Genomic DNA, 24,708 nt, shown 5'->3' on the forward strand with positions numbered 1-24,708 from the left:
TTATCTTCCATCTGTCGGAGAAGAGATCACACAGATAGACCTTCCAGCCAGATGGAGTCACCAAAAATTCTCTTCATCTGTCAGAAAGCTCAGACATAACTGAGATGCACTCATTCATATTCTCCTGCTCTCCCTCCTGCAAATACCCAAGGATAAATTACTCAGTCAAACTCAGATTTAGACTTTAAATGTCACAGGCAAATCTTATGCGGCTCATTTTTCCTTTCACTTTTTTCCCCGGCATGAAAGAATTATTCTTATTAACTCACTGGGGATCATGTCTTCCTTTTACTATCTGGGAAAAAGCACAACATGACAGACAGACCTTGTATAATATAAGGTTGGTGGAACTGCTCTCCACGTTTATCCATTAAAAATCCAAAAATCTACTTCAAGAGTTGCAAATTTTCTGCGGTATCACCAACCCTCTTCTGGATATCAGCATCCCAGTCTGCCCTTCTATAAAATGGGAAGGCTATGGTGATACAGGCTCCTGTAATTTGTGAGGTGTCTTTTTTGATTTACATATATAGAACTAGTCTTGGAATAAGGATGATTAGGAGATATATATACACACACACAGAGACACATGCAGTCCGACCATCAAGGGACTCCCAAACAATGCCCAACTCCAAAGTGGGGCTCTTACTCCTCATCTAACTCTTACAAACCAGCAAGGCAGGCAGCAGTTCACTGCTCATGCATCTCCTTCTCCTTGGACAACTGACTCTACTGGGAGCCTTGTAAAATTTGCAGCATCATATTAAATCTTCCCAAGGCTACATATTTGCCAACATGTTGAGAAAAAGGACTTTGAAGACTGTAATGGCATTTCCTGATGGTAAGTACCAGAGGTGAGGCTGGCAGCAGCGCTGCTCATTACAGCTGTCTGGCACTTTCCCCTTTCCAGAGCCATTTTCTACTGTTAAAAAATGCATGCTCATGCTAAATATAATTTTGGGTATCTCCATTGAAATGATGCACATATTTCTGAAAATAAAGCCAAAGAAAAGTACTTTTCACTGCCTAAGTTAAAAGGTCTTGGCATACTTTTTCTTTGAGAAGCTTGAGTACTCTCTGAAGAAGGGACTTGACACGACCTAGGAAAAAACTTTGCCAGAGAAATGCTTTTTACTGCCTTCTGAAATGGGAAAGGTGTAATCCTGTGAAAACAGGAACAAGAGTAAGGAAACGGGTGAAGAGTAAGGAAAAATGGGGAAAATTGGGACTGAGAGCTATGTGGGGAAGATGATGGATAAGAACAGGCAAGGAAATTTGGCTGGGGAGTCAGGGAGAAAAGCAGGAGGAAGGAGGGTGAGAGAGTCAGTCAATCTAAACAAAAGCTAAGGAGAAAAAAATGGGTGGAAAAGGAGAGTGAGACCAGGAACTACTTGGATGAAAACAGGGTGAGCTGAGACCCATCCAACATGCAGCTGGTACAAGGGGAGACCGGCACTGGCTTGGCTGAGACCAGAGGACACGAAGCTAAGGAGGCAGTAGCAGAGGCCTGAGAGGTTGGATGGGACACTGGCAACAAGAGAGAGTCAAGTGAATGACAGGAAAGTAATGTAAGTCGTTTTGGGCAAAAAGAGAAAATGTACAGATTGCAAAGATGGGAAGAGTGGCTGTGGAGGGAAATACACCTAGGGGAGCTGTAGGAGTGAAGAACAGAGGCAAGAATAAGGCTTAGGAAAAGACAAGCAACACAGAAGTAGGAAGAAACGGGTCTAGTCAAAAGCAGAAGGTCAGAAGAGACCATCTTTTGGCAGAACTCTGCAGAAGAGTCTGTACCACTAAAGCATATTCCCCTCCCGATCCAAGTCCATGGAGTGCAGGTACGCAGCCACAGCAAAATATGCACTTGGGGGACAAGTGGGCTAGAACATATCTTTTGCTTTACCTCATCTCTCAGCTCTGCTGACACCGACAGCACAAAGCAGTAGAGTAATAAAATGGACTGATATTACAGGATAGTTCTTTCAAAATATGAAATGATAACGCTCTGTGCCTGTTAAGGATGCGATACCAATTTATATGAGCTGTGGATTTTGTTCAAACTGTCTTCTTTAGACACACCAACAGCTCAAGGGTCTGCCATAGGGAGTGCTTACTCCCAGTGGAAAACCAGACTGGCCTGCCCCGTAATCTCTCACATTCAGTGTCTGCCAGAGGCTGTGAGGAGTCAGCTACCGCTCTGCAGGGCGTTGATGCCTCCCATCCTTGCATTGCCTCCAGCACAGCTAGTGCTCTCCAGGAACAACCAGGGGCATGGAATAAATGACCCTCAGCTTCTGCTGGACGAGACAGGGACAAGGCTCGCAAACTGCATGAGAGACAAGCAAGTTGGGTGGCCAGATCTTTTTGGTGCTTGTGACTGAAGGAGAAAAAACACCCACCTAAGTAAACAAAGGTCCCAAACCTGCCAGAAATACGCAGGTGCTCTTGTCACTATTGACCTCCCCAGGTTTCCAGAGGCTGACAAGTGAAGCAGGGGTGTGGGGGCTCCCTTTGAACCCCACTCCCAGGTGCTGTTCCTGCAGAAACCACTCTGCAAGGGAGGGAGAGAGACAAGAAGTGGGGGGACACCTGCCCCAATCTCACCCTGATGGGTCACACACACTGTATACCCAGATCTGAGTGCTTCTGGGTCCACTAGTCTCAGTGTGCCCTTAATTATTTCCATGGTAACTGGTAGGTACACAACCACCCCCCTTATGCTGTATTCTCTTTGTACATTTTAATTCATGGAACTGGTGTGCAGAGCCCAGGAAAAATGATGGTGAGATTTATTTCTTTATTGAAAAAGCTGCAGAAGTGACGCTGCTGATGGCTGCTGCTAGAGTTATAGATGCATCAGGGTAAAATACTGCACTGAAAACCTTTCCCATGACCCAGTACGGAAGTAGTTTTTAAAGCAACTCAGCAATACACTTAGATGTCTCATATCTCCAGAGACCTTTGTGTAGCATTACCCCAGTAAATTCACACCACTCCTTGCCTTGGGGCTGCACCTTACTTCCGAAACAAAGAAACCGATTTCAAAAGCTCTGGTAATTTTAGGAGTGTTTTACATTAACTAGGGATTAGATGATTTCCTGCAGATTCAGGAATATTGTTGCTGCAGCTTCTACCACTTTTTGCTTTTTTTCCTTCTTCATCTGAAGGCTTATCTGCTACCTCAGACTGCTACTTTGCCTACATGGTCCCAATGCGATGGTAGTTAAGTGTGAAAGACTAAAGGTCTCCATGTTCCTCTGTAGTAATCTCCCATACCGACCGCATTTTAGAAGAAAAGAAATACTGGAAAGAATTCTCTTCATCACAGAGGGATTAGTGGGCTGCAAATTATTCCTTTAAAGTGAAATACAGCAAGATGCAACTAATAAAATGGCTAGTGGCACAACAGCCAAAGTGCTCTCTTCCCTACTAGTCTAGGTCCAACTGCAAGGCACTGAGGGTATGTGATATATTTAAGAATATTACCCAAAGACAGTTCTCTCTACCTTCCTTCTAATGGCCCAGCACAGACCAACGCTAAGTTGCCTGTGAAACAGAGAGCACAGCAGACGATCATCGCACGCTACGATCTTAGCAGACTTGCTTTTCATCAGGCAGCACAGTTCAGAGCCAGTTCAAAAAAGGCATCTTGCTAAGAAAATACCCTGGATCTTAGCCACAAAGAGCTTGCTTTAGGAAATCTGCAGACGAAGCTGAAAAATGCAGCAATTTAAAAGGAGCAAAATTGGACAGTAAGAGCATTTACCTTTTATCTGAAAATGATTCATGAGACACCTGTACAAAGGGTCAGACAACAGCAAAGCAGTTCATCTACTATTGATAACCCAGCATTCCCAAGCCATCAATAGCCATTCGAGTACTCCTAAAGTAAATTTAGCTTCATCTTCATTATTTTCTTTATTGAAAGACTGGGGACACATTCATGGATGTTTACGCAATGGCAAGAGAGCACAGTATTGTATGTTTTATTACACTACCAAAGCAGAATCTTGTTCAGACGCTGCTAGTGTATAATTTCTGTCTCTCTAAAAGCTGGAAGGCAATCATTAGTATGTTGGATCTGGCAAGTTCATACTATCTATCTGGTAATTATAGAAAGATGGAGAAGCTTTCAAAAAAAATACCCTCCAACTTCTGCATTTACTACATACCTGATCAAAATACTATCACCATTACCTAAATTAGCAGATCTTTCCCATAAACCATTATTCAAGACACATTAACATTAGTACAAAAAGCATTAAATAATTATTAGAGGCCGTACCAACTATATCTTCCCTTCCAACTTCAAAAATATAAAGCTATGCAACGACAACCTGAATACAGGAAAACATTTTACTGATGGTGATGACAAGCTAGGCTACATGGTAATTTGTGGGGCATTATTAGCCCAAACGAACACTACAATACAGCTCTAGTCTTTCAAAATAAGTATACCAATAGTCAATGCTATTCATACTGCAGCAGCGCCAACATGCTAAATGCACACCAAAAGATAATCCCATTCTCCAGAGACTGCTGTAGAAAAGGACAGAAAGATGAGAGACAAGGGAGAGGGTGAGGGCATACATATGCATACGTATACAAAGTAATTGGGATGACTGGCCTGTGTCTCATTATCTCATTTATTCATGCTTCAGGTAAAGGGGAGACAAGGAGGTGCCAGGAAGATCGCAGAAGCTGGGACAAGATGGCTACAAAAGGAGCTGGAAAGAGAAATGAAACAGAGCAAGGAAAGTGAGGCCAGGGAGGAGAGACCACGAATGAAGAGGTTCAGCCAAGAAGAGTAATTGGGGGTAAAAAAAATACAAATGCAAGGCTAAAACTGCCGGGAGCAGAAGGGTGCAGGAAAGGTCTGTGAGGTGCTTTGGTTGCTCCATTCCTGGCCAGGGCCTTCACACACCCCACCATCTCACGGACCCCCAGCAAGCCCCACATCATAGCCTGAATGACACCGACCGAAATGGCAGGGCTCCTTATCTCTCTGGCTTATGCACCATTTTAATTGCGCCGCTTGTCCGGGCCCTGGGCGGGTTGTCCCCGCGGGGGCCGGCTGCCTGGCTCAGGACCAGCGCAGATAACCGGGGTGTCCCTGGGGAGCCCCATTCAGCCCCTGGCTCTCGCCCCGGCCCCCACCTGAGCTGCAGCACTGCCGACCCCCATCCCAGCCCTCGCCTGTTGTTTTTTTCAAAGAAGCCTTAGGATAAGGTAAGGCTACGAAGGCTGCAGCAACAGCACGTCAGTACACGCATCCTGCTCCCCGCTAATTCCCAAAACTATAGCAACAAACAAATAGATGCAATTACCGAAGTAGATGCTAGCCCAATTCAAGAGGATTGGTACATGCGTTATAACAAGATGCTGGAGCTGCAGCCCAATTGCATTTACATGAAGAAATCTTTTTATGCAAATCTCTTATCCACGAGCGAAGGCCGTACAGGAGAGGAGAAACAGCTCTGTACGGAGATTCATGATGCATGGCAGATGGGCAATTTAAGGTAAATCATACAGTTCAGTTATACAAGACATATAACCTGGGGAGAATGTGTGTAGCTTCAAAGTCATAAATTATTTACAAATAATACAGCCTTCTCATGAAATATCCAAAAGGCCAAGCACCCATTTTTCCCATTATTTTTCTCCACTTTCACAAATCAGAGGGAAGCTGAAGATGAATACCCTATCAAGAATGAGCTAGTTTTGGGGCAGGGTGGACTTAGATGGTGGAGTTAGGGGCTCGCAGGCAGGATGGCAGGAACTGAAGGCAGCAGGACTGCTGTGCCCACCCACCTGGGAGCAAAGCAGCAGAAGTCAAAAGGAGGGAGCTGGAGTGGGCTGAGGAGAGAAGCTGTCCACCTGGGAGCTCACACCCTCCCAGGACTGTCACTGCCAGCCTGTTCAAAATCACCACTTGCTTTCTGCCAAAAATTTCAGGGTTTTTTAAGTGAAATCCAGTGCTCGGATTCACAAATCACAGCTGTGGCATCCACGCACGTGGCGTGTTTTCTGTCAGCAGCGCTGCCTCTTCGGAGCACTGGCTATGCTCTGTACAACACATGGTGACACCTCCGTATTCAATTCTCCAGCTTCTTTCAGCGCTTCTGTTGTGATACCTCAGCAGTCTGACACCCTCTCATCTTTGTTACACAACACAGCACCTGCCCAATTTCCTCTGCAATGACCAATTCAACTAACTTCTCATTTTTGTGATGTCCTGCCTGGTGACCCTGCATGCCCACCCGTGCTCTTACAGGTATACACCTTTTGAAAGATACATATACAGTTCATCATTTACTTTTATGTTGCAGATTCTTTGCTCTTCAAAGTCCTTTACAGATCTTCACACTCAGTTTGCATTTGACTCAACACAGTCTGGCTGGTTTTTTTGTTGGAATCATTAGGGGCCGATACCCATATGTTCGAGGGTATCTTTGTAGTCTGAGTAACTCCTAACATTTGTGCTTTCAGCCGGCCACTGTTTCTGCTTGCTTACATACAGATGCAGATGCCTTACGTGACTTTTTACAATGTGTTGAAGCAGCCTCCCATGCCAAGCCTGAGGATATTAATTTTCTCCCTCCTGACTTTCTCCTGTTTTCAGCTGGTCTGCTGTTATTCAGGTGTGGGAAAGGTACTTCAGTGTCTAAAAAGCCCTAAAAGTTAAAAGACAGATATGTACACGCGTAATTCAGACCTTTTCTGAAACTCTTTGAAGTCTTGGTGTATATTTTCTTTGTATTATAAATGGTAAGTTTGCCTAAATGCAACAGGAGTGTAATTCTTGAGTTCACTGCTCATGCCACACATGCAGTATAAGGCAATTAAAATATAAAACTGAAAAAAACCCTGATTTATTTTCTTATTAGCTACAGATATTAGCATCACTGCCTCATGCCAATTGGCTGCAATAAAAAGATAGAAATACCAGAATATTTCTTCTCAGTTTTAGGAGTGTCGCATTTTTTACATAAGCAAAACTAAAAATAAACATACCTCTTGTATAATAAAGAGCAAATGTACCATGAAGTGTCACTTTATCCATGCAGTCACCTTTCTGGACCAGGGGTTTGAATGTATAATCCCTCTGGAGCCACAACAGGGTATTGTCATTGTTTAACCCCAGCCAGCAACTAAGCACCATGCAGCTGCTCACTCACTCCTCCCCACCCTGGCGGGATGGGGAGGAGAATTGGAAAAAAAAAAGTAAAACTCGTAGGTTTAGGTAAAAACAGTTTAATAATTGAAATATAATAATAATAATAATAATTATGATGATGATGATGAAAAGGGAGATAACAAAAAAAAGAGAAATAAAATCCATGAAAGACAAGTGATGCACAATGCAATTGCTCACCACCCGCTGACTGATGCCCAGCCAGTCCCCAAGCAGCGATCAGCCCCCCCAGCCAACTCCCCCCAGTTTATATACTGAGCATGACATTCTACGGTATAGAATATCCCTTTGGCTAGGTTGGGTCAGCTCTCCTGGCCATGCTCCCTCCCAGCTTTTTGTACACCTCCTCGCTGACAGAGTATGGGAAACTGAAAAGTCCTTCACTTGGGCTAAGCACTGCAACAGCTAAAAACATCAGTGTGTTATCAACATTATTCTCACACTAAATCCAAAACACAGCACCGTACCAGCTACTAGGAAGAAAATTAACTCTATCCCAGTCGAAACCAGGACAGGTATGAACACGCAAATTCCAAAGTGGTAAAAAATCTACATTTTCAGTTATGGAAATCTTCTCAGTAGCTATTGTTCATGTACACTTTGGCCTGTCAACCTTTGCAACCTTTTGGTTAACAATGAGATTTGTTTCTGAACCTTTCTAAATATTTTAAAATGAATTAAAATGCCGTGTGAACTCCTATCCTGCCAAGCATTTTTTCTTCCCACACCACAGACTTTAGGTACCAAAACCAAAGTGTCCTGGTTTCAGCTGGGATAGAGTTAACTGTCTTCCTAGTAGCTGGTACAGTGCTATGTTTTGAGTTCACTATGCGAAGAATGTTGATAACACTGATGTTTTCAGTTGTTGCTCAGTAGTGTTTAGACTAAAGTCAAGGATTTTTCAGCTTCTCATGCCCAGCCAGCGAGAAAGCTGGAGGGGCACAAGAAGTTGGCACAGGACACAGCCAGGGCACCTGACCCAAACTGGCCAACGGGGTATTCCATAGCATGTGACGTCCCATCTAGTATAGGAACAGGGAAGTGGGGGGGGACTAGCTGGGTGTCGGTCGGCGGGTGGTGAGCAATTGCACTGCGCATCATTTGTACATTCCAATCCTTTCATTATTACTGTTGTCATTTTATTAGTGTTATCATTATCATTATTAGTTTCTTCTTTTCTGTTCTATTAAACCGTTCTTATCTCAACCCACGGGTTTTGCTTCTTTTCCCGATTTTCTCCCCCATCCCACTGGGTGGGGGGGGAGTGAGTGAGCGGCTGCGTGGTGTTTAGTGGCTGGCTGGGGTTAAACCACGACACAAAGAACAAAATCTCTTTTCTGTAGGAAGGAATATCTCTCTTGGTTAAACTTGCTCCTACCTAAGTCTACATCCACTTCCCAGGTCAGATTTTAAAAGAAGCAATTTTCACCCATTTTGCAGCTCACTAAGGTCTTAGCCACTCTATCACACATGCAGCTGTTTCTCTATTCAAGTCTCTGATATTCAAAACTTAAATGGTACCTAAGCTCTCGTGCATGCCTTTAATTGGGGAGGACCTCTGTAAAGGCTTGGATTTCATCCTCTCCTAAAACAGGAACACTCCTCCTTGGGGAAAACCAAAAAACTTATGTTAAGACTGCTCCTCTTTCACCTCAAAAAACTTCATCCCTGACCTGGAAAGCCTCCTACGGTCTCCAAGGATTGCGCTAGAGCAACAGTATTTAGACTGAGAAGGCAGCACCAGTATATCTAAGATCAGGCTCTTTGTGAATTTTAAAAATCATGAATAGGAAATAAATTTATACGAAAAATGCTTCAGTCTTTATTTTGCAAACAGAGAGTCAGGGGATAAAAACAAATTGGACATCAATAGTCAAAGGATAACTCTACTGTTGCTGCCCCATTGACAAAGATTAAAGCTATGTCTGTAATTAACACAAAAATAGCTTGCAAGCCAAAACAAGAAGGCTAAGGTCACCGATAACAGCTCCACTGCTCCCCCGTGCATAAAAAGCAGCACATTTGGTGGGGTTTGTTTCCAGGCGGCTGTTAACTCACCAGGAGGAGGAAACACACAGTGGCACACTGTACCGTTGTGGTTTACAACAAAAGCCCTCTCTGTAGACTTGTGTTGATAAAAGTCTCCGGCCTTGAGTCTTGGATATGATACCACTTAAGGCCTATTAGTACAACAGCTAAGCTCAGCACCTTGTCTGCTGTTCCATGGAGGCACATGGGACACAACACTAGCTACAAATGGCTCGGAGATGGAGCCAGTAAGAACCGAGCTTTAAAGGAAAGGAAATAGAAAAAGCAAGAGAAGTGGCTTGCATAAGCATTATTTGTCCAACATTTACAGGCTCAAGTCACTGCAAAGAATGAGATTTTTCCTTTTTTTCACATACATGGTCAGAACAGATGAAATAACTGCTCTTTTGCACACATCCTGCAGGAACAGGAAGACAACAATGGATACTGCATCCCTGCTGTACAATCCAGGGAGCATATAAGAGATTTTCTGCTTTAAAAACTGAATATGAAAAAGTGGGAGTGAATTGAGAAGCCGACATAAGGTACCAAGAATATGTCGCTATCCTTTTTTCAGTGAAAATGGATAATCTTTTTCAAATTTTTAAAGAACAAACTAGAGAACTGTTATTTTAGAACAGGGTCTCTTAAAAAAAGTCTGTCTGCGAAGAAGGTGGCACAGGGGTGGTCCTACCACCCATCCAGCACAGCTGCTTAAGAGTGTAGTTGGTGCCATCACACAATCACAGAATGGTTGAGGTAGGAAGGGACCTCTGGAGGTCATCTGGTCCAACCCCCCTGCTCAAGCAGGGACACCCAGAGCAGGCTGCCCAGGACCATGTCCAGATGGCTTTTGGATATCTCCAAGAACGGAGACTCCACAACCTCCCTGGGCAACCTGTGCCAGTGCTCGGTCACCCTCACAGTGAAAAAGTGTTCCCTGATGTTCAGAGGGAACCTCCTGTGTTTCAGTGTGTGCCCATTGCCTCTGGCCCTGGCACTGGGCACCACTGACAAGAGCCTGGCTCTGTCCTCTTTGTACCTCCCTTCAGGTATTTATAGACATTGATGAGATTCTCCATGAGCCTTCTCTTCTCCAGGCTGAACAGATGCAGCTCTCAGCCTCTCTATCATCCTGCACCCTTTGTGGGACTCCCTCCAGTATGTCCATGTCTCTCCTGTACTGGGGATCCCAGAACTGGACCCAGCACTCCAGGTGTGGCCTCACCAGTGCTGAGCAGAGGAGCAGGATCACCTCCTTTCACCTGCTGTCAATACTTTGTCTAATGCAGCCCAGGACACCATTCACCTTCTTTGCCACAAGAGCACATTGCTGGCTCGAGTTCAACTTGGTGTCCACTAGGGCCCCAGATCCTTTTCTGCCAAGCTGCTTTCCAGCCGGTCAGATCCCAGCGTGTACTGGTGCCAGGGGCTGCTCCTCCCCAGGGGCAGGACTCTGCAATTCCCCTTGCTCCTGGTACCTACCACTCACAAATTCAAATTTTGGGTGTGGGATAACTCCTAGCTGCTCTCTGTAGCAGAGCAGAAGGTGACATCCCCTGGACACAGCACTGATCAGCTGCGGCCAGCCACAGGTACAGCTGCCCCACCAGAAGCCAGACTCGTGTCAGCATGTAAATGACCTGTGATCCTCAATCCCATGTTGGCTACATCCTTCTGCAAACTCCACTTTACAATCTGCACTATACCAGCATCCCCTAATTTAAAGCTCCACATGCACCAAATTGCCAGACTATGCTTTTGGAAGTTAACCCCTTCCTGTACCAAACACTCATCACTACCAGGGCTGAGGGACAAAAATCCACTAAAGAGGATCATGCAGGAGAGTGAGAAAAAGGCAAGTTTTAAGTTTGCAGTGCATGCCGTCAGCCACAACACTCCTCTACCGCTAAACTGAAACACCAGTTGCAGGAAGAGAAAGCAGTACTGCACTTCTCCCTGTCATCAAACCCTCGCTCTTTAGCATACAACTGACTTAATAGCACTAATTTTTTTTGCAAGAGCTTGCTCCTATCTGCATAAAATCAGGCTGATACAGACACATGCCACAGGTACTGGAGTGTTAACAAAACCAGGTAGCTAGGTGTTTAAAAGGTATAAAACTCTCAGCTCTGGTCATTTACCTACAGCAATCTTCACACTTATTTTTTCTGAATTCAATCTTTCTAAGTGCCAGTTGCTGATGAACTGCAGGGAGCATGATTTTTATTAAATGATGAACACTAACATTTCAGAGTTACACCTCAGAAAATCGATTACCACCTATTGACAGATAGCTTAAGCAGAGAAATTCCTGAGGGTTTTTTGTTTTTTTTCATTCCTCTAGACTCCAGTGAAAGGAAGCCTTTTCTGTTTAAAGCTCATGCTTTTTTTAAGCATCAGTGTCATTAATTATACAGGCTAATACTTAATCTAGAAAATACAACTGCTATGTGGAGCAGGGCACACATCGTGCCGGTGCCAGAAACTGCAAAGACTTGGAAATTCTCCTTCCCAGGGAATCACTGCACTGCAATGTATAGTTTCTGCCTAGTTCAGAAAACCAAGTGAAAACAAGTTTTCTTGATTACTGTATTTCCTGAATAAAATATTATTTACTGCTGCTTAAAACTGATAACTCGTGCTAATTTTACCACTGCCCAAGAACTAATATTTCAGTAATTCTCACAGCTGGGAGAAGCAAAGAAGTGACAAAAATCAGCCAAGGGTTTCCAGGTTCCCAGACTGCCACGAGGTCCAAACCTCCAGGGCTTTGATGTCCCGGGATAGCTACAACCAGCTCCTCAGGCCACCTCACTTCTGCACGGACCCAAGTCCCATGGTGCCAGATGACTCCAGCACTTTCAGGCTCCGTGCTCCACAGCTGGGGATGAACCCCCAGGTTGCCTGCCTCTAGAAAACCCATAAGAGAAGACTCCCCCTGCTCCATGGTCTGGCACCTGCCCTACCCTGACAACATCTCTGCAGGTGCTGGAAACCAGAACATGGCCAGGCAGGTCTGTCAAGGCCAACCCCGCAGGAGTTTGGGGGTCCCATCACTTGTTTCATAGACCGGGCTTCTCCTCCCGGCCCACCTACGGGTGTTGATGTCCCTGTCGGGAACCAACTGCACCATGCTATTTGTCCACCCTATGCCTGAGCGCTGAATAAATGGGAAACACATAAATGCTGAGTTATTGGCTATCTGCCTGCTTTGCCAAGTAAATAATTCAGCTAATTTCCTCATAATAATGACCTCCCATTTTGGTGGGAAATCAATCCTCTGCTTCTGGGCTAGTTTGCTTTCTCCAGTACTTCCCTAGGGCTGTTTTTAACCAAACCTGTTGGGGAGGATGATAACAGAAATCACCTGGAAACCAGCATCCATCAATTCATCGTAACTGGTCAGACCCCACAGCATAACGTGCTCCCATAACCAGACACAGACACCACTTCTTTCCCTACCATTTACCCGACTGTTAACGCTAATCAGTTCCCAGCGTACGTGCTTTCCAGAAATGAGACGGACTTGTTAGGCAAAATTAAAGATGGAGTCACAAGTGAGTAAGGGCTTCAGGGTTCACTCACACAAATTAAAATACACAATTGATATTGAAATGTAAATCAAGAGTATGAAATTAAATCTTCATGTTAAGAAGGAAAAAAAAGATTAATTCTTGCTTTCACTTCAGTCAATATAATTGACTGGAACAACAATTTAAAAGATTTGACAGACTGTTCACCAACATACACTGGAAAACTGAACTGCTGTACCATACCTCTACATAACTAGCATAAAACCATTTCCCAATGCATTGGCAAATTCAATGTATTAAATTGCCAGGAATATTTTTTCCCCCATCCCATTTGACTACCAAGGACATAGTTAAGAAAAGAGATAAAACAAAAAGGAAAGAAAATCACATCAAAAAGAAAATCAAACTGCATTAACAGATAATACTTGAAGTACAGATTCATTATAGGTGGTCTATAGGTAACTGTTTACCTCAGGTCCACATGCATAATGTCTCATGCTACTACTCCCTTGAGTGATGAATTAATCCACACAGAAAAGCTCTGTGACAAGTCACATCACAAGAGTCATGAAATGGAGGTCACTGTGCCAGCTAGCAAATGACACATTAAAAAGGAAAAAAAAAGGCAGAAAATGCTCTTTATACTTTCCACTTCACTATGAACGCGAGGGATTTATTTCACTAATCCATGGCTGGCAGTGTCAGGGCTACTTGGAGCTGCAGAGACGGAGAGAAATATCCAATTTTCAAATCCCCTCCAGCTACATAAAGGTAAGAAAGAAGAGCTCTTCTGCCACTAGTGAGCTGTTATTGCACCGCTGCCTGTATTAGGACAACACCATTTTCTAAAAAGGCTAAATTAGAGGAAGACACGTCACAAACGGCTTCCTCCTGTAACTAGGACAGCCAACTAACATGGCCAAGATAGTGCCCAAACATATCTTTTTACAGCATGCTTATTTGTAGTTTATGTTGCCTGCCCAATTACAATGTTATATCCCTATATAGCATGAGGGGGAGGAACTGCACAAGCAACATTGCCTATCCAAATATGAGCTTATTCAGACTATTTAAGCATTAGGTCACAATTTACCCTTCTGGGGGAAAAGCAGTGTCCTTTCTTACAAAGTGTACTAAAAATGAGGCAATATTTGACAGTACCTCAAAGTGTGAGACAGAATACACATATCTAGTTTGGCCCTTCTATATTTTCTTCTTCTTCTTCCTTAGGCAAGCAAATCTATAAAGCCTCTCATCTAATGTGTTAGATTAATAAATGATGAAGCTACAAACAAGGGAGCCCCAACATTCCATGATGAGTGCTCAATTATTTTGCATTTAACAAGAGTAAAGGAAAATGAAATTAATTTAATCTCTGTAATTGCCAAACTAAATGACACAATCTTGCCTATTATAACAGATCAAAACAATACATTTACATTTACCAAATTGTTGTAAAAAGTGTAATTTTTACTCTGAATAGCTTCCATCCCTGGAAAAGCATATACCAAATGTTGCAGCAGTGGTCACAGAGATCATGCTTTTCTCCAAAACTAGGCTCTGGATCAGAGCTACTTTTAAGCTAAGCTCTATGACAGCATTTCAAAAGAAAGTGAAATTATATGTTGTAATGCGCTTGGTGAACACTCCTTACTAAAGTAAGTCTGGAACCGCAGGTTTTCTTACAGTGCAGGGCCTAACAGTCTGAGTGTTGGTCTATATACTGTACTAGAAGGAAAAGTAGCTATTATTTATTAAAGGAAGAAACTTCTGCAAGCAATGCAATTTGTTAGAGCATCACCCTCAACACCGTGAGTAGCAAATTCTTTAGCAATTTCTTCCTGCATCTCCCTTACACTCCAGTCTCTTAAATCAGCATGCCTGGGTGGAAGCCTGAGGGGCAGCAGGTAAGAGAGCGTGGTATAGGCACCAGTACTTCTCCACACCCCTCACCGCTAAATCTGTGCCCCTCTTCCACCACTCTTCCTAACTCCTGCTCCTGTTGCACATCTGACCTCCTCAACACCCCCCCACCATGGCACAATCCCTAGAAGAGGACTTCAGGTCATCTTTCTCTGTGTACCTCTTCTACTTTGAAATCATCTTGCCTGGACGTGAGTAACAACTCACTATCAGCAGCACCCCAGGTGACGTTTCTCTACAGCTCTGCACAGTGGCACTAGCCCTTTCATACACCTCTGGAAATAGCCCGCCTGAGGCAACTGAAGATTTTCCTTTGCCTTTTTTGTGGCCACACCCCAGTGGTGGCTCACAGCCATGTGGCAACAAGCATATCCAGGTCTTTCTCTCCTTCAGTCACTTCCGAACAACGAGCCTCTAATCCCTTTGGCTTCAGCTGCAAAATTCGCATTGATTGATAATGGATTTTCCACTGATGTAGAATCAGGCACTTCGACTACACCACTACGAATTAACAGAAGAGAGCTCTGTTAATCCTTTATAAGCAAGCTTAATCTTTTGGTTTATAGAAGAAGGAGCGAAGGCCTCCTTTTCTCCAATATCAGGCAGAATGTGACTATTATTTCAGAAAATTTTTCTCATTTTATTTGATTGAAATCAGTATTTTTTTGGAAGACACAAATCCAGACAACACCACAGATGCACACTTCTGCCAGGTAAAAAAGGAAGAGTTGGAGCTATGAATCCTGAAGCGGAAAGCTGGGATCAGCACTCTGGGACTTACAGTTACTCCATAGAAAGTGCTGTCACCTGGAAACAGCAGACTGACAAAGCCTTTATACCATTCACCTTTCAATTAAACAAGAGTAACATCTGAAACCTCACATTAAAATAGCTGTAAGATTTGTTAGGGTTCTCTCTCAATGATGTGATTTGAACATTTCTTGTACATTAGCCATAGTTCGGGCTATTAAACTGCAAGCAAGTATTAGCACCTTTAAAGACTGTTACAGAACTTGGCTAATAACTCTAAAGCAATCAAGTCATCAGAAAGATGAACTGATCTTACATTAAGACACTTTTTCCATTAAAATGTGATTTTGTTAGATCAACTCAGATACACTTTATTAAGTCAGCGGGTAGCAGAACGGCTCTTCTTTTTTGCAGGAAAGGAAATTCATCACTACACTACAATGTCTGGTAAACAGGAGCTCAGCCATGCAAACCCTTGGTCAAATGAGAAACCACTGCTCTCAAAGACTTGTCCCATCGCAGTCAGCAGTCTGAGCAAGGATACTTAACAGCAGTAAAATCTTGACAGACCAAGCCCAAATATTACAGTTGTAATTGGTACTGCACATCAAACAACCCTTAATTTGATGTCCTATCCTGTAGTGCACTAGATGCAAACATTTCACTGATTTAGTAATTCATCATAAGCACTGCTTCTATGCTAGGATGAAAAGAAGTCTTAAATACAGCATCTAAGTGGTTCCTCTAAAACACTGGAATGCCACATATCTCTGTAGGACAATAAAATGTTTATCTTTTGCCATGCATTTCATTGCCGCTGTTTAGTTGGGTGACCTTCTGAAAGGAGCAGTGGAGGCTGATGTACACCTTCATTAAAGCCGAGCCTCCTTCTTCCCCCGCGCCTGCGAGAACAATAAGCGCGGGAGGGAAGAGGTGAGCAATCCACAGAGTAATGAAGAGATTTTGTTCCAGAGGGTTATCAATTATTTATGAGTAAATCCCCAGACGAACACATCCGAAGCTGAACCGCTTTTAATACTTTCACTTCTGTACACATGGCACAACACAACCAGATGCGAGCTAAATTGGATGTCTGACTATTCCAGGTGTCAAATAGTGAGTTGAACCTGGACTTTAGTAAATCACTGTTATGTTTTTTAAAGTACAACAGTCTCCTAGATTTAAAGCTCTTTCACAAAATTCCTCCAACACTCACAGAAATAATTCTTTATAGTATTTCCCACTCATCAAGATCTCAGCAAAGGAAAAGCTCATACTGAAGAATTTCTGTAATTATGCTGACATAGTTGTCTAAACAGTCTAATATTCAAACTCTTACAAGCATACTGCCCAGCTCTGAATGGAATTTTATTCCACAATGGAATGAAATGGACCTGAACTTTTCCTATCAAGAAAAGATAAGACCAAGTTATGGTCTTTTTCTCCAAAACAGGGTTTCTCCTTTTCAAAACAAAGCACTCATCTTTAAAGTAAAATTGTTTTATAACTGTGCCTTTTAAAAGAGAAGATCCAAAGACTCTTTCTGTGATATGGGAAATACAAACATTAGACATTCGTATTCTCCATGAAGCTAGGACAGTGAAACCAAACAGTTGTATTTGCTCGGCACGCTTTCCACAAGAAGTCGTTAATCTATTTGCCAATGCTGTCGCTGGAAACAGTCATCCTGCAAGTCTCGAAATGAAACCAAACCCACTGTCACGCAGTGAACATCCGGATCCGCAGAACTGTTCTTTGAGCTCCTCTTCCCCACAGCTTCCAACCAACAAGACGCTGCCAAAGTCAACACCACCACCACAGTCATACCTCAAGGACTGCGTCTACGGCAGCTGCCACGACAGCCCCGAGGCCACCTTTAACACCAAGTTCAGGTACTCCGTGAACCCAGGAACCAGGCTGGGGCACCGCCAGGACGTGCCCTGCAGAGCAGCCCCCCGGACAGGTTCGGGTCTGGCCAAGCGGCAGCACGCCATGCGCAGGCTGCCCCAGAGGCGGGCTGCCAGCCGTCCCGCGCTTGCAGGGGCTCTCTTGGTGCAGCTTGGGCTCAGCAACGGGGTGCTGAGCCGGGCTGCGGCCAAGGGGGAGCAGACAGCAGCCAGTGCAGGTTCCCCGGCCTCTCGAAGCCTCATCCACAAGCTGCCTTCCAACCGGATGAGTTCAGGGAGAAGCTCATCAAATAAGGTGGCTCGAACCACACGTGGAACAAGCACTTTCCGCCTTTTTTGCAGAACAACCGCAGGAGAAGAGCTGGGTCTCTGGTGCGCTCTGTGCCACCTCACGTTTAGGCCAGGATGGACCCCAGCACCTCCACAACTCCCAAGAGCAAGCTCCACTGCTGTCCTAGCCTGGCTAGACTAAACTGCTTCAGTACCAAAAAAAAAACCCCCAACCACTTAGAAATCCATTTTGGATTTGTTTGCATTACTTTGGAGGGTTTGTTATGTATTTGGATGAAAGGAGTCCATTAAGTACATCTATATTTACTTCATTACAGTGTGGCTCTTGAAGTTAGATGAAAAGATTTACTCTGGCCAAGTTTGTTTATTCATCAACATGAGCTAAGATATGTTTTCAAAGGCTCATCCTCATTGCATTCACATGAAAGCACGCAGATTTTTTTCAATGATTGTATCACATTCTGAGAGCTGGAAAAGGACAAAAGAAACTTCTGCGAGAATTACAAAACCAAGGATCAGCACAGGAACATTTCCTACCATTTCCAGTTATTTATGGGGGGCGGGGGAAACCCACCCCCTCCCACCTGGAGTCATTCTTTCTCACCCTGCAGATGTATCAACAGCCACAAACTGTAAGTGGATGATCAGCCATGTGCTGGTTTTGGCTGGGATAGAGTTAATTTTCTTCATAGTAGCTAGTATGGGGCTATGTTTTGGATTTGTGCTGAAAACAGTGTTGATAACACAGGGATGTTTTCGTTACTGGGGACACAGCTGGGACAGCTGACCCCAACTGACCAAAGGGATATTCCAGACCATAGGACATCATGCTCAGCATATAAAGCTGGGGGGAGAAGAGGGAAGGGGGGACATTTGGAGTTACAGCCTTTGTCTTTCTGAGTAACCGTTCTGGGTGATGGAGTTCTGCTTTCCTGGAGATGGCTGAACACCTGCCTCCCGATGGGAAGTGGTGAATGAATTCCTTGTTTTGCTTTGCTTGTGCGCACGGCTTTTGCCTTACCTACTAAACTGTCTTTATCTCAACCCATGAGTTTTTTCACTTTTACTCTTCCAATTCTCTCCCCCATCCTACTGGGGGGGAGTGAGCGAGTGGCTGTGTGGGGCTTAGCTGCTGGCTGGGGTTAAACCATGACAAGCCACCATGCCCCTAGCCTAGATAATGGCGACTGGCACGCTGCTTACCCAGGGACACCAGAAGTGAAGGGTTAACCCCACCTGAAGCACAAGAGTTTAAGCAAATGCAGTCTCCCAAGTTTCTAATTTTTTTATCTGCACTTTGACAAGAACAATTAAATTTTTTTTCATAGTGGTGTTGAAGAAGAGCTCTTCAAAACTGCTAGCAAACCATTAGGTAGAAATACAGCCCACCACTGATCAACCCCAGCTGTACAAGTCCTAGCTATTGGTGACAGGAACCCAAACATGACTTGGTACTTGCATGCCTTTAGTGTCAAAATTTTATCCCCAAGTTATGCAAATATTTAAATGACATTTATGGACAGTATCTTCCCTCGTGAGTTTAGACTTTCCCACGGAAGACTTCCAGAGTGATTAACAATGCTGATCTTTATCCTTCACACTGACTATTCATTCATCCTTTCTAGAACGAATACTGCTTACATACGACCCAAGAGGGCTGTAACAAGGCAGTATTTATCTGCCTTAATAATCTACCGCCACTGCTTTAATTAAAACTTGGTTATATCACATCCACAAAGCGAAGGAACGCCTCCCGTCACTCATCATTTTCACCTGACAGCTGTGCTTGGTGCACCTTTGCAGAAGCAACCTTTGGAGGTCCCACCAGCTGCAGCTCACCCTCCCCAGCGCAGGTAACTGCAGGCAAAGCGTTGTAAAAACCACTTCACCATGGAAGAAAAGCAGAGCGAAACTCAGAGGGGTTTGCAGCTTGGGGCCTCAAGTGAGTCATCGAGCACCTGCGGGTTGGTATTTACCCCAGTTCATGAGCAGGGCAGCGCTGCCTGCGTGGCACACGGAGTTTTCAGGAGGTGAGGGGCCAGGGGGAAGCTGAGCCGGACATGGCACACGTGCCCGTGAGAGACCTACGGAGAAGCCACGGCACAGTGCGGCAAATCAGAGCATGAAGGATATCAGGATGGAGATGGGGGAACAGCAACCAAGGACACCTCAACTCCCTTCGGTAAATTTGCAGCTGAATCTTCAGGCTTCAGCTTCTTCATCTGCATAGCAGGATTTTACAGGACTTCCAAGAGCCCTCAAAAATGCACAGTGATTTCAAAGTCTAGAGTTTATTACTAGCAGTATTACACAAATGAGTGTGCACTGCTTGCCTTTCCCACGTTTTAATCAATGTAAGCAGTATCTGATGATACGAACGTTTAGAAACACACCATTTTCCCAAGGAAGAAGCCGTCCTGAACTTCTTCCCTCCCCAGAACAGAAGTTTTTTGGCATCGTTATACACAATATAAGACCTGCAACTGATAGCATCCTTGGGATGCACGGATGGGCAGCGAGCAGCCAGTGCAGCCTCCTTGCAAGCTACAGGCTGTACAACCAGGGCCTCATCCAGCACGTCTTCCCTGCTGGCTCCACGCGGGTCCCGGGCCAGCAGTTGCCATTCATTCAGCAGATACTCAAACCTGGGAGGGGGCTCTCTTTGCCCCTTCACCCCGCCTGGGCTCCCTCCCGGGCTCCCCCCCGGCCGCAGCACAGCCACCAGGCTGCAATACGCCTGCCCTCCCTCCACCGCTCTGGGGCTGAGCTACCCTCGCACCCCGCATCCAAAATCCGCTCCGTTCTCAACACCTGGAAGCAGAGGCATCGCTATAGGAGCCTGGGTGATGTCATTTGAATGATTTATTGTTTCAGCTAAGTGTTAAACAATGTTTTCAAGCCTTCTTGGTCTACTAATCTTATTCTTACATTGTATTTTGCAGTTACAAATGATACTGTGTTGGAACTACTTTGAAAAAGCCCCTCTGTTCTCCATCCCCATCCTTACTGGAAGGAAAAAGACTGTGTCCTGTTCCAGTCATTGAGCTCTACAGCACTTCACCATCAGCACCAATGAGCTGATAAACAGATTTAAGTCCTTTGTGTGTCAGTGAAGCCCGCACCGCCCCAGGAAAGTGTTCCTTAACTAAATGCCACTGCACAGCCAGTAAGGAAAACTCGATTGCATTGCTTGTGGATTCCTCAGAACAGTGCTTCTTATAATATAAATTATCTCTAGATTATTGAGCACTTCTTATTTAGGACTTGAAATCCAGTTGCCACTTTCTGATCAATATAACTTTAATAGTAGGATAAATTTAGAGCTTAAGTTATCTAGCAGCAGTCATTTGTATACAATACATGATCTAAAGCCACACTCATGTTCAAATGCATGGTGATGAGGCTTATGAGGAGCACTGTGCCTTAAAATGCAATGGATTACCTGTTTCTTTTCCTCATTAAATGACGTTTCATGAAAGGAACCGAAAAGATAGGTGAGCTTGCTGAGTGTCATATCCCACAACCTTTACTCATATGAGCAACGTGTTGCCTTCAGATCAGCTTCTCATTTGAAAGTTGCAGATCCCCATTGCTGACCTGAATATTGATTTTATGTTAATAAAATCCTGTGTTGAAATACTGGTTAAAGATAAAATTGCTCTTGTACTTCAGGCCTGCATGATGTTGCGCATATTGTACTCACTATTTTCTTTTTCAGCGAGGGCAAATGACGCTTACCCCTTACAGGAGATGCTCCACAGGTTGCATAATTTGGCCCCGTGTTAAATAAGCTAACACCTGAATGAATCACTTTTCCAGTAAGAGGAGGCACTTTTGCTTATAATGAAGCTGCGCACCTCACATATAGGTATATTTATCAGGGCAACATTTTTAAAGATGTAAAATAAGAAACGCTGGAATTTGAAATTTCTGCTTCTGTATTGTCTAAGTAAGAGAAACGTACACAATGACGACGTACTTCCATTTACCTACCGGGTATCCTTAGCAGTGCTTGTTTCTGCAAATTCTCTTAACAGACACTGCTCCAATCATCATTTAACTGCAACGCAGACAGACTTCAAGAGGACTAAGGAGGATTTGCTTCTGCTTTCACACAGCGCACTTATTTTTTTGAAGTTTAATTTAATAAAATAAGAACTCCGGATAAGAGTTAATCGAGCACGGCTGCTAAGAAGGGGAAAAAAAATCTTCTGCCGAAATTTTAACTTTGCTTTTTCTCTCTCGCTCTTTTTCTGCATTTGTTGCTTAATGGCACGGTATTGTTTCAAAGGCCATTCCTTTTACAAACGTAATCAACTCAAGTATTCAGCACCACAGATGATATATTACTCTCCTTAAAACCAAATCTCTGAGGGATAGATTAGAAAGAAAGGTTAAAGAGCTCTATCGTTCAAAGCATTACGGTTCAGACACCTATAAATCACTATGTTTGTTTATTTAGATAATTTGGGCCACTGGCGTAGGTAACATTCAAGCTACACAACTTTCTGGTATGAACGCTGCCAGTTTCTTCTTTCCCCCCTTAGAAGCACTAAGGTAAATAAATGCTCCAAGCAGCACGCACGGCAAATGAGGCGTTAGGACTAATTTGTGCTTGCAGCTCTCTTCGCAACGCTTTGAAAAGCAGCCCCTGCTCTCCCCTGGTGATCCCTTCCTCTTAAAGAGTTTCCAAGACCAAGAGCAGATGCCACTGCGAAACAAACTGGAGGCTGTCACCATGTAATAGGATTTGAATGAAAATACAGTTAAGGGGCTGACTCGCAGCAGTCAGAGCCGGGGGACGCGGAGGAGAACCCCGCCGCCGCGGGATGCCGCACAAGAACCCCGGCCGAGGGCCCGGTCCTGCCCGCCCCGGACCGTGCCCCGCACCTCCCACCGCTCCGGGCCAGATCAGCCCCCAGAGAACCAAATGGCCGCCGCGCCCGCAGCGCGGACCGCGGCCGGACAGGGGCAGCCCTGCGGTGCGCGCCGCGCCGAGCCCCGCAGCCCTGCGGCAGCCCCGCCACCAGCCTCCCGCAGCCGCGCAGCCTCCCGCAGCCGCGCAGCGACCCGCGCCCGCAGCGACAGCACCCACCGCCCACCCGCCCCCCCTCCAAAAAAAAGAAAAAAAAAAAACAAAAAACCCCCAAACCAGCACCACAGACACGACAACTTCGCGCACCGCCCCCAACTCACCGGGAGGCGCCGGCCCCGCGGAGAGGCGCGCCCGGGGATGCCGCCTCCCGCGGAGCGCTGCCCGCGGAGCGCAGCCCGCAGGGGCCGGGCAGCGGCGCGGCGCGGCAAGGGAGGAGCAGCAGCAAGTTGCGGCGCGTCTCTCCCCTCTCCCCTCCTCTCCCCTCCCCTCTTTCCCTCCCTCCTCCTCCTCCTCCTCCTCCCGCTCCCTCCCCCTCCTCCGCCCGGCAGGCGGGCCGGGGGCAGGCGGCCGAGAGGGACGGAGCGCGGCCGCGGAGCGCGGCGCGGGTAGGCGCCCGGCAGTGCGCATGTCCCCGCGCCCGCCGCCGAGAGGCGACCGATGCGGCGGCGGCAGCGCAGGCCCGCCGCCCCCTGCGCGCCCCCCCGCGCCCCGCAGCGCGCCTTTGCGGAGGCTGCCGCCGCAGCGCCTCGCTCCGCGGAGGCGGGGGAACGACGGGACACGGACGTGCCAGCCGGCGCCGGGCTGCCCGCTTTGCAGCGCTGCCGGCGGCCCCGGGGAGGGGAGGGGGGGGGGGGGGGTCTTGGCCGCCCCCGAGCAGCGGGGAGCGCCGGCGGAGGGAGGGCTGGGGCCGGCGGCCGGGGCTGCAGCGGCGGCTTGCTGGAGCCGCCGCCCCCGGCTGCTGCCACGCTGCTGGGCTGGGGGGTGCTCCGGTGGGCAGCGTGGAAAAGGAGGAAAAAAAGGATGAATCCAGGCGTCCTATTATTGCCCCCCCCCCCCCCCCCCCGTTAAGCGAGCATGACTAATGAAGACAGGTGTTATGACAAAAGGGACCTCCGCGTAGTTACTGGTGGCTTTTTAATGTGGTACCGAGGTCTTTAAGTGAAAGAAAGAACCGTATTTTACACGACGTAGGGAAGTGCAAGGACTTTGAGTGAAAAGCGCTGTAAGAGCAAAGGCAGGAAAGGCTGCAAAGGCAAAATGCCTAACTTAGATCTCTGGGGATTTTTTAGGGAAATTGCACAATTACTATAAGTTTCCACCCAGATGTAAGGACTGACCTAACACCCAGTGAGTTTCTTGCTTCCTGAGAACAAGTTCAAACCCCGTATTCCATTCTGCAGTAACACACATGTCACATACATGGCGGGCTCAAGGTTTGAGCCTGAATCTGCATTTGATGCTTAGCAAGCAAGGATTTACCTATGCAGGGAAGTGTTGGGGTTTTTGTTTGCCTGTTTGGTTTTTTTTTTAATAATCCAAATACACCACTATCATCAGCATTTTCATCTTCATCTAATCTTCGGCAAGATTGTAGCTCAGTTTATTATCTCCACGCGCATCCATCCAACGAATCCCCAGAGCTGATGCTTTCTTCACATCGTCTTTCAGTTTTGCGAGCTGTTGGGTTCCTCTGTTGATTTGCTTGTTTTTTTTTTTCTTCTGAGCCTTCTTTAAGCTCTTTGTCCAACAACTTGTGTCCTCACTGGGCAACGTAGTCCACGTCTAGCAGAGTCCAGCCCATCTCAGTTCGTCCGCATGGCTCCTGCAACAAAATGTGTATTATTCTATCATGTAGCCTGCCAGCCCTTGTAATATCCAGCTGATTATTGTCATTTTACCAATCTGGTGTTGCTTTTCTTCTCTGTTCCTAACGTGCCACTATACTGGCACGTTGTAGCTGACCTAATGATGTCTTTCTCAGACTTTGTTCTCTGGTTTCCTTTGCCCATCCTTCTTGCAGAGAGTTCCCCATCTAATCCTTCCATTAGTAACAAGCAGGCTTTGTGAAACCCCTGACATCTGCATCCATATCCCACATGGTGACTCTGCAATGAGCCCAACTATCTGAATGACTTTTAACTCTTTCCCCTCCAATTGTGTTGGTTTCTTGTCATTGTAGTCAATGAAGATTTGCACTCAGGGAGC

The 24,708-nt window shown here is 45.6% G+C and overlaps 1 protein-coding gene across 2 annotated transcripts in view; it reads right to left on the reverse strand.

The window, feature by feature from the left end:
- PAG1 (phosphoprotein membrane anchor with glycosphingolipid microdomains 1) overlaps positions 1 to 22,970 on the reverse strand; it is a 115,263-nt gene extending 92,293 nt beyond the window's left edge. For both annotated transcript variants that reach the window (XM_052787769.1, XM_052787767.1), the window contains exon 1: positions 22,824 to 22,970. The gene's annotated coding sequence lies outside the window, so the exon portion shown is untranslated. The remainder of the gene's footprint in view (positions 1 to 22,823) is intronic.
- Positions 22,971 to 24,708: the final 1,738 nt, after the last annotated feature.

This window comes from Harpia harpyja, chromosome 5 (genome assembly GCF_026419915.1).
Source record: "Harpia harpyja isolate bHarHar1 chromosome 5, bHarHar1 primary haplotype, whole genome shotgun sequence".
Lineage (NCBI taxonomy): Eukaryota > Metazoa > Chordata > Aves > Accipitriformes > Accipitridae > Harpia > Harpia harpyja.